General features: G+C 46.0%; 1 pseudogene; it reads left to right on the top strand.

Moving 5' to 3' along the window:
• Positions 1-187: 187 nt before the first annotated feature.
• LOC111743427 lies at positions 188-305 on the top strand (annotated as a pseudogene).
• The last annotated feature ends 9699 nt before the right edge of the window (positions 306-10004 follow it).

Below are 10004 nucleotides of genomic sequence, written 5' to 3'. Positions count from 1 at the left end.
CTCCGTCTTTCCTGATGTTTTGTACCCCAGTTTAACCTCTCTCATGGTTTTTACTTACAAAACCGAGTTAATCCATTTTATTTTCTTTTAATTTTGTGGAAAATTCACTGGCTAAAAGTTTTAAGCCCTTAGAGTTTCCATTGTGTGGCCCCGGTTGAGCCCATTTTTTTAATCAGAATTAGTAAAAGTCTACGGCCATGCTACCCTGAACAAGCTTGACCCGTCTGATCTCGGAAGCTAAGCAGGGTGGGGCCTGGTTAGTACTCGGATGGGAGGCCACCTAGGAAGACCAGGTGCTGTAGGCGTAAAAAAATTAAAAAATAAGGGATTGTAAGCTGACAAGGTCCTTGCAATCTGTGTGGTCAACCAAGGGTTGCCACGCCTAAAAAATAAAAAAATAAAAGAATTAGTAAGAGCGCCGGCTGCTCCGCTTACCCATTTCGCCTGCCTTCGTACTTGCTCTTGGCTCTCTCTTCATTGAGACACCTCTGATGCAGGCGGCATGCTGGGATTGCACGACAAACAAGACTTCCTCATCTTTCCAGTAGCCCATGGGCTGGTGGGAAAAATAATGCCGGTGTAGTTAGTTGTGGAATAAAGTTGTACGTGGATGTGCTATGAGAAATCACCGAGGTGGTGGCATTCAAGTTGGGCCCTGGAGAAAGAGTGGATGTTTGCTAGAAAAGGCGCCTTGCAAGGAAAGAGGACATCCATTGCAATGAGGCAGGTGTTTGGGGAAGGGAATAACTCCATGGGGCTCAGTTATGGCCTGGAGGCTGGGAGCACATGGCAGGTGATGGGACACGTGCAGGGAGGATGCCATACTGTGAAAGACCTCATGTATTGCACAAGTCACTGAGAGGAGGAAGGGCACCTTGTTTAGGTTAGTGATTTTACATATTAACCCATTTGGTAAGTTTACATTTATTCATTCTTTTAACAAATAGGAATTGCACACCTGCTCTGTGTTGGGCTCTGTCACAGAGCTGAAGACACACCAATGAACAAAACACAAAACCCTGCCCCCTGGAGCTGCCTTTCTAGTGTGACTGCCTTTGGAGCTCCAGTTCTTGGACTGGCAAGCTTGCTGAGCTGAGTGTACCGTCCTGACCAGCTTCTCGCTCTGCCTCCAAGAGAGCATTTGTTCAGAGTCAAGAGGAAGGAAAAGTGTCTATCTCCTTGACTAGTTATTTCTTACTCTAAAAACCTAAAATTTTTGAAAGTTTTTTATGTTGCCCTCAGAGTTAACCATGATGGCATGCAGTCTGCAGTCAGCCCGGCACGCTGCCCCTGCTTTCTCCAAAAAACAGGGGCCGCGTGCTGGGCCTGTCTAGGATGTGTGATTCTAGGATCCATCTCTCTGGACAGGCTTTAAATTGAACCCACCAAAAAGTGGATTGTCGGCAGCACTGAAGAAAGCTATATTCTACCACAGTGTCAGGGTCCCTGTTTACTGTGGCTGAGGAGAGGAAGCTTTGACCTGCAGATAACTATGAAGACAGCTCTCACATAGAGATAGCCTCCCCCACAAGATGACAAATCTTATTTCCAAGGTTTCCTGACTTTGTTTGTCCACAGTAGCCTGATGAAAATTGTCCTTTGTTATGCTATGTGAGTCCATGTCACAATAATGGTCACCTCACATGTACTGAGTGCTTACTAAGCACTGAGTGCTCTGCTATGTTGCCTCCTGTTGCCTCCGTGACCTCTCTCATTGGCCCTGGGAGGTGAGTGCCGTCATGATCCCCACGCCACAGATGAGGAAGCAGGGAGAGGCAAGGCATTCTGTTCCACGTCCACAGAGCTAGTGAGCTGACTCCAGAGCTCCACTCCCTTGCCTCCATTTTTACAAGAGCTGTGTCCAACTGTAATCAATTTTCCACATAAAGCAACTCTTCTTTTTAAATCTCGGAATGCAGCTACCCATTTTCCGTGGAGGTGCCTTAGGTGTAGAAATTGGGAATGCACAAGACAGTTGTGGATCATCACTGCCAAGTTGCCACGCTCCCCTCCATCTTTACTTCCCTTTCCACCTGTCATGAGGAGTAACATCAACTCCTGAACCACCTGGGGGTCTTGTGGCAATCACCCAGCATGCTGCTGGAGGAAGACATCCCATCCAAGACTTGAAGATATTCTTTCTATACCATCTTTTTGGTGGTGAACTCCATGACATCATTTTACTTTTTCAATGTATTCAGTATTTACTAAACACAACTTCCTCCTAGGCCTTGGATTCCCCGTTATCAAGTGCCACCTTGGTTGACCTCTTAAACGTCACTGTGACCTAGACAAGGAAGGACTTACCAAGGCTCTTTGCCAAGAGACTCCAGACTATCAGCTCCTTGTTCTCATTGCTCTCTTGGGCCTTCCCATTAGTTAGGGACATTCAGCTCCCAGTGGCTGAGGCCCCCACGGGCAAGCGCTCCACAGGAAGCATTGTTCAGGGCTTGGCACTGATTGGATGGAAGCTCTCTGCCCACTCAGTCCCACGGGGAATTTCTGGAATGTTCTTGTGAGACCAGACAAGGTAGATGGGTCTGCTGACTGCTGACTAGGGGTGACCATAGTGCCCAGAGGAAAAGGAAGCTGAATGCAGGGAGAGAGAGACTCTTTTCAGCAGAATGGAGGGCAGGCTCTGCCAGGCTGCAGCGTCTGGGGGCCTCCCTCCATTTGCATGAAGGCAGCATCTCTGATGCAGACAGGCTCAGGGTTTAGTGGGACAACTGAGGCAAGAGCCAGCACAGAAGCAGAGGGCGTGGCCTCAAGGTCAGGACAGAACTGGGGGTCTGGAGAGGTTCACTGAGGCCCCGGGGCAAGAGCCTTTTATAGGATGTTCCTGACTGTGCCTAAAGGCAGAGGTGAGTGATGACAGTCAAGGTAGGGAGCTCTGTGTCAGGAATACATCTACCTTCATGGAATCCATGGGCCTAGGAGAGAACACACCTGAGAGGGCCCAGGGAGAAGCACATCAGCCCCACTAACCCTGTTGGTCACCCAGATGGCCAGGCTGGGTAATACCTGGGGGCAGTCCCCAGTCCTGCACAGTGGCCAGTGGGGATGGGAGATCCAATTGATACATCTATTATAAAGGCCATTTAGTTAAAAATCGCATATCTGACAAACTCTTGACTAGCATGCCTGATATTCCCATCACCCAGAAGGTAGAATATGCTATTGCTATAAAGCACCAGAGCTCATTCTGATCTGACCAACAAAGATGAGCGAGCTGGCCAAGTGGAATGTGAGATGCTGGGGTGGGTGATGGCCATGCTTGCCACGCTCCTTAGATACCTGGGAAGGGGGTCCTGGGTGATGGTCTAGCGCACAGACTCTAGTCAAATGGATCCAAGGACCCTTTGCACTCAGGTAGCCTGGGCAAGTGTCTTGGCCTCTATTTTCCCGGTCTGTAAAGTGAGGATAGCACAGTTGTCCCTCAGTATCGCAGGAGGATAGGTTCCAGGACACTTCCTCCCGACACTAAAATCCAAGAATGCCCAAGTTTCTTATGTAAAATGACACAGTATTTGCGTATAGGCGACAACAGGGTATGCCTACACATCACTTTGTGTGGATACCGTGTAATGCTCAGCATGTGGCAAATTTAAGTTTTGCTTCATAGAACTTAGGATTTTTTTTTTTTTTAGAATATTTTTTGTATCAGTTAAGTTGATGTATGTAAAACCCACAGACAAGGAGGGCTAATGGTACTTACTTCTCAGGGCTTTTGGGGGGATTCAGTGAGATAAAGAATTAAAAAGAGCCTACCCTAGTGCCTGACATTCAGAAAGCATCAGTCCATATGAGCAATTATGATTATTTTACTAACCAAGAGAAAAGCTGGAGCACTGTCAGAGAAGTAACTTAGATTTTCAGAAGACAAAATTTCAACATTCAGAAAAATCAACTCGGAAGGGAAAATTACATTAGATGATGGTAGGGGAGTATTAAAATGTCATTCTGACTGTGCTATTTAGACAACAAATAGTGGGCAGGAAGTGGTTAAACTGAAAGGGGGAGCAGAGGAGAGGGTGACTCAGGGACAGAATGTGGCCAACGGTGGGGAGTAGGGGCATGTTTCAGGTGGTACCTCACCTAGGTCTGTTCAGAAAGTCAAAATGAACCCTAAAACCCCTCCAGCCCTGCAGGGCAGCTCAGAGACTCTCAGGAGGAACCAGGCAGTGTAGGGGTGGCTCAGACAACCACCTTTCAGAATTCAGTCAGGAATCCCACGGCTTTCGCTGAAGAATGGGTGTGTGTTTCCTCAGGAAACAGTGAATCATTAAATGGATCATCTTTCTTTTCTTGCTTTGGCTGCCAGGAAGCTCAGAACCTATGTCACACCTCACTTTCAGTAATTACGTGAGACCCTGTGATTTGTATATTTGTGTCCTAAATTCCCCCTAGTCTTTTCCCTGACTTTGATTTTTATTTAAATTTTTTCCTACTTTAATATATATAATTCAGGAAGTCATTTCAAATCCACCTTTGTAGAGAATGAGGAAAATATGGTTGTATAAGAGCGCTGCCTGTGTATAATAAAAAATGTTCTCTTCTTTTGCAGAGGGAAGTGAGGTTGACTAAGCAAGAGTAAGGTTAATGGAGCAGAATGTGTGGAGAAGGAAGATGAGTGTGGGTTTTTTTTTTTTTTTTAAGTACTGGAAATAAACTTGCCAAAGAATAGAAGGGAGCTGCCTCAGGGCTAAAGGTAACCCTGACTGGTCTAGAGGAACTGGGGCTCCCTGCTGTTTTCCACGGAGGCCGGAGGCAGCCACAGAGTAGACCTGGGTCTGAGTCACCTGTCAAAAGCAAAAGGAACATCACCCTTTCTCAACTCAGGAAAGTTCACTAAATTGCAAGTAAATGAGAATAATGTTTTTTACAGGTCTAGCCTAGAATCTGCTCTGTTGCATTTTTTTTTTTAATGACTTGCAAATCTCAGTCTTTGGTTAACAAATTACCCATGACCCCAATGAAGTTAAATTAGTAGATGCAGTTCCACCTGCAAGAAGGTGTCCAGTGGTGTGAACCCATTCACACTGTCCCCAGCCCTGTCCCATTTGACATGAATACAATAATTTGGAGTCGGGTATGGATGGCATATTCCCCAGATCTGGGGTGACCCTGAGGTAGCAATGTGGCACCCAGTTTGCCTGACAGAATCAGAACCCAAAACGTGTTTGAAAGGCTGAAGTGAGGGAGTGTCTTGAACAAGATGCGTTTTAAGAGATAAGTGCAGCCTCCTGTACTTGGCCATGAACGTGCCAGTCATAGAGGGGAGCACTGTATACCACCGGCGGGTCAAAGAGAAAAGGGGGCTCAATGCCCAGTCTCCAGAGTGAAGGCCCACAGTGTGAGGCCTCTTGGTCACATGCAGAGACCAGAGAGCAAACCAGAGCTAAGGAAGGGCCGCCAGAGAGGGCTCGGCAAAGCCGGAGCTGGTCTCCCTGTTTTCTCCCTGGTTCTGCTTCCCCTACACCACTCCACGGCTCTCCCCACACTCCCCAAGTTCCTTTTAAAACAGACATCAGGTCTCAGCCTTTTTCAAGGATGCGAAAACCTTCCTGTGGAACTTCATCCCACTGAGCTGAACATCCACGTCTCTTCAGTGGCAAGTCCCCATCTGATCTGGCCTTGGCCGCCCTTGCTCATTGATGTCATGTCCTACTGCCCTACCCCTCATGCACTCTGCCCCACCTGCCCGGGCCCGTGGGCTGTTCCAGAACACCCAGGGTCTCTGTACTCATTACTCCTTCTGCACGGAATGCCCTTCCCGACACCTTCGTGGCTCGTTCCTTCACTTCACTCAGGTCTCTGCACAAAGGTCACCACAACCTCTTTTGTATAACACTGCACATTCCTCATCACTTTCTATTCACTATCTCCCTTACCCTGATTTATGTCTTATTACAGATGACATAGTTTTGTCTGTCTGATGTAAAAATAGGGCTCTGCCAGAGCAGAGACAGAACTCTTCACTGTGGCTCTATCCCAGCACCTAGAACAGTGCCCGGTACACAGCAGGTGCTCAGAGATACACACTTGTGGGTGGGTGAGTGGACAGGTAGGTAGGTAGGTAGGTAGATGGGTGGGTGGGTGGATGGGTGGGTGAGAGACAGAGACAAACTTCAGGCTCAGAGCTGAGGCAGGACAATAGTCATCTGCCCTTCCAATGTCACATGCCCCAAGGGCAGATGGTGAACCACAGAGGGTGAGGTTTTAACTGCAAATTAAGAACTTCATCACCATCAGAACTGTACAAAGACAGCTCAGTGAGAGCCACATGAAATACTGGGGTTTTAACATAATCCAGATGACTTGCTCAAAAACAAAAGAAATTTGATAGAAAACAACCTGGTTGAGAACAGTTTGGGGAAAAACAATTCAGCCAAAAGGACAATTTGGTCTAAAAGTATACTCCACATTATTTTTCAAAAATTGGGATTTTAATGTAGCATGAAAGTGAAGTGCATCGTTTGCACCTTTTTAAGTATTTTACTTAAATTTCAGAATGGTTTTACCCTCTGCTTTAAGTTTCTAGTCAATAGTCAGTCTATTTTAATTCTGTTCATTTCTTTAAAATTTATTGTGAAATGTTATGCACATAGTTAAAAGTACATAAATGTGCTGCTTAGTGAATTATTACAAAAACCCACATAAACCACACCATCTAGAATGAAGACACTGCTGGCCCCCAGGTATCCCCAAATGCCCTTCTTAACACAACACCTCGGCTGCCCTGCTTCTGCCATAACCACTCTCTTTCTTGTCTTCATAATTTTACCTCCTAAATGTACATTTCTATGCACTGTGGTTTAGTTTTGTCTATTTGTTTTAGAATATTATATAAATGGAATCACACTGCACATGTCTGTGTCTGGCTGGCTACTCTCAACACAACTGTGAGATTTGTGTGTGTTGTACGTGGCTGCAGAACATTCCTTTTCATTACTGTACTGTGAGGTTTCTAACAGTTAAATGGTGGAAATAATCTGAATGTCCGAAAATAGGGGATTGGTTCAATCAAGTATGGATGTTTACAAAACAGAAAGTAAATTTTTTTTTAAAAAGAAAAGGAAGAAAAAATGAGGATGAGAGAAAGAATAAAGGAAAATACATTCGTATAAATGTCTAAAGAGAAAGATCTGGAAAAATATGCCATGTGTGACCTAAGGAGGGTGAGTGGGTACAAGGTTCCGCATGAAGTTCCTCTATATATTTTTTTGGATTGACCTCGTTTTCTGGTTTTCACATAATGAGCACTCATTGCTTTTGTAGGAAAAATAAAAACAGCAAAGCACTAAAAGGGATTTAAACGATGAAAAAATTAACCAAGCAATAATAAGTAACGATCAAAGAAAAAGATCTAGAATTTTGTGGAGGTTTTAGGAGATTTTTGTCCTCCCAGTTTATTTTCAGCCAATTATATCTCCTCCACTTGTTTGGTGATTTTTATGAATTTTTAGTTTTAAATTGACTAAAAAAAAAAAAACAAAAAACAATGAATGTTTCCAGGTTCATGAGTTTCATAAATACTTTTTACACTGTTTAGTTAACCAAGACCTATGTGTTGAACACTTCAGCCTTTCAAATTCATTTCTACCCACTTTGTCTTGCCTTGCTCTATTTATAATAGATGAAAACAATCTAAATTCATTTTGACAAAATCTTTATCCAAACTGCTCCAGCAGACTGAATTGAACATTCTAAGTCAGGCCGGCTTAAACTCCAACCTCGGTTCAGCACTGGCAATTTGGCAACTGACTGTTGGGCAGGCTAACTTCTTCCCAGTTTGTTTCCCTATTTGTTAAATGCGGATAATACCAATATTGCAGGGGTTTTGTGAGAAATTGCCAAATCGGCAACCTGTGAGTCACCTCAGGTCAGTTTCTTAGCCTCGGTACTACTGATATTGGGGGCTGGAGAATTCTGTGTTGGGGGGCCATCCTGTGCATTGTGGGAGAGTTGGCAGCATCCCTGGCCTCTACCGACTAGATGCCAGTAACACTGCCCCCTACCCCCAGCTGTGAGAACCGAAATTGTCTCTAGACATCCCAAATGTACCCTGGGGACAAAAGTGCCCCCAGTGAGAACCTCTGCCTTAGACTTGTTTATCACATCCCATAACTGATGCCCCCAGGTCCTGTTTGCTCACCTCCAGCTATCTAGGAAATTGGTTCCCCTTCCCTATGGAGCCTCTTCAGCCTGCACCTGGGCCAGCACAGAATCCCCATCAGACAAGTTCCCTCCATCCAGTCTTATTCCCTGTGTCCCCTTCCTGGGCTGTGGAGCATGACAATACTAATGTGTTGCTTTTGCTCCCAATTCTTCCATTCGTTAAATAGCCTGACCTTTTAGGGACTATCTTATGTTACTGGGGCAAAAGCCAGTATTGCCTATATGGTACTTTCTTTCCCACCTTTTGTACTTGCCTAAAACAATGGATGAGAATCTGTTGGAGTGCCTTGTACGGGGAGGTGTGGCTTGGCCCCAGGATGTGTAAGAGGAGATGAGGACAGATCCTATGAGATGGGATTGATGGTAGTCAATCCTGAAGAGAATAGGCACCCACATGTCACTCAGTGGCCTCAACCTAAAGACATAGCAGGACATCACAGGGAGGAGCTGCCTGGTGTCCCTAGGAAGGGAGGACCTGAGATCCTGGCTTCTAATACTCCCTCCACCCAAAGCAGCACAGCCACATGGCCTCAAGAGATCATGTAGATGGGAACATGGGCCTCTCTGAGGTAACAGCGCCCATGGGCATCCTATAACTTACATTCCCTCTTCCCCCGACACTTGTGCTATATAAGATTCTGGGACCTTTCCCTAATCCAGAACAGGGAGTGCCTCCAAAATATAAGAGTGACTGTCCCAACAGTCTGGATGAATGAGGACTCAGAGTTGGACATAATTAACTTTAATTTCAGAAAAACATTTTTAAATGACATTTCTCACTGTGAACTGTGGCTCAGATGTGTTACAAATGCAGATGTCACCATATCACTTCCCAGGCTATGATCCTTCCACGGCTCCCCATTACTTAAGGATGAAGGCCCTGATTACACAGCAGCGGAAGAAGGCGCTCTCTCTCCAAGCTGCTCCCAGGGCAGACATCACTAATCTACTATGGCATCCTTCTGGCTGTGTCTGAACACAGTCCCAGAGTCCTTCACAGAACCACCTGCCAAGCAGCTGCCTGGGTCTGACTTGGTACTTGAGACGAAGGCAAGTATTTTCTCTACTTTAGGACACACACCCATCACTACCCCCTACACATTTTACTGTTTAAGTCAGGATATACCATAGGTACTTACATTTATGTTAGAGGATTTTTTTCTCCAAAAAAAAAATTTAAATCTATAATGTGCTTTTTAATTGAGTGCATCTTAGAGTTAAAAAAATGCAACATCAGCTATCCCTAGCCTTCTGGAGTTTCCTCAAAGGTCATACAGGATCCTCCACACCTGGCCCTCTGTCTCCCCACCCTCGCAGTCACCCCACTGTCAACACCAGCCCTGCTGGTCTTTGCTCCCTTTCTTCTCTTTCTCTCCCGCCTCTTCTTTGAAAAAAAAGACTCCTTGTCTTTCAAGGCTCAGCTTAAAGATCTCTTCTGTGGAGCCTGTCCTGACCCCCACCATGTGACACTCCCTGTGCCCCTGCACAGATGGGAAGGGACACGGCCTAGGGCCTGGCTGCCATCCTCTTCAGACTGTAAATCCCCAGAGGGCCGGGCCCACTTCACACACCTCCCAGGCAGGAAGCCGCTCTAACGGGGGCTCAGAGAGACAGGGCAGGGCAAGGCTGGCCCTAGGCAAGTCCCATAGGCAACATATGCCTTGGAGAATTCACTCCAGTTCATGCTTGGGGAAGACTGGCCCACAATATCTGAGCAGTCAGAACTTGAGAACCAATTTATGAACCCACAATGAGGGACAGAACAGCTGGGTGGAGTTGATGGTCAGAGTGGCCTGACCAGAATTTGCCCTCCTTGCAGCCCAGCC

The sequence above is a fragment of the Pteropus vampyrus genome, unplaced genomic scaffold (assembly GCF_000151845.1).
Source record: "Pteropus vampyrus isolate Shadow unplaced genomic scaffold, Pvam_2.0 Scaffold113, whole genome shotgun sequence".
NCBI lineage: Eukaryota > Metazoa > Chordata > Mammalia > Chiroptera > Pteropodidae > Pteropus > Pteropus vampyrus.
Note: the sequence above shows the minus strand (reverse complement) of the source record. Positions and strands in the feature narration are given on the sequence as shown.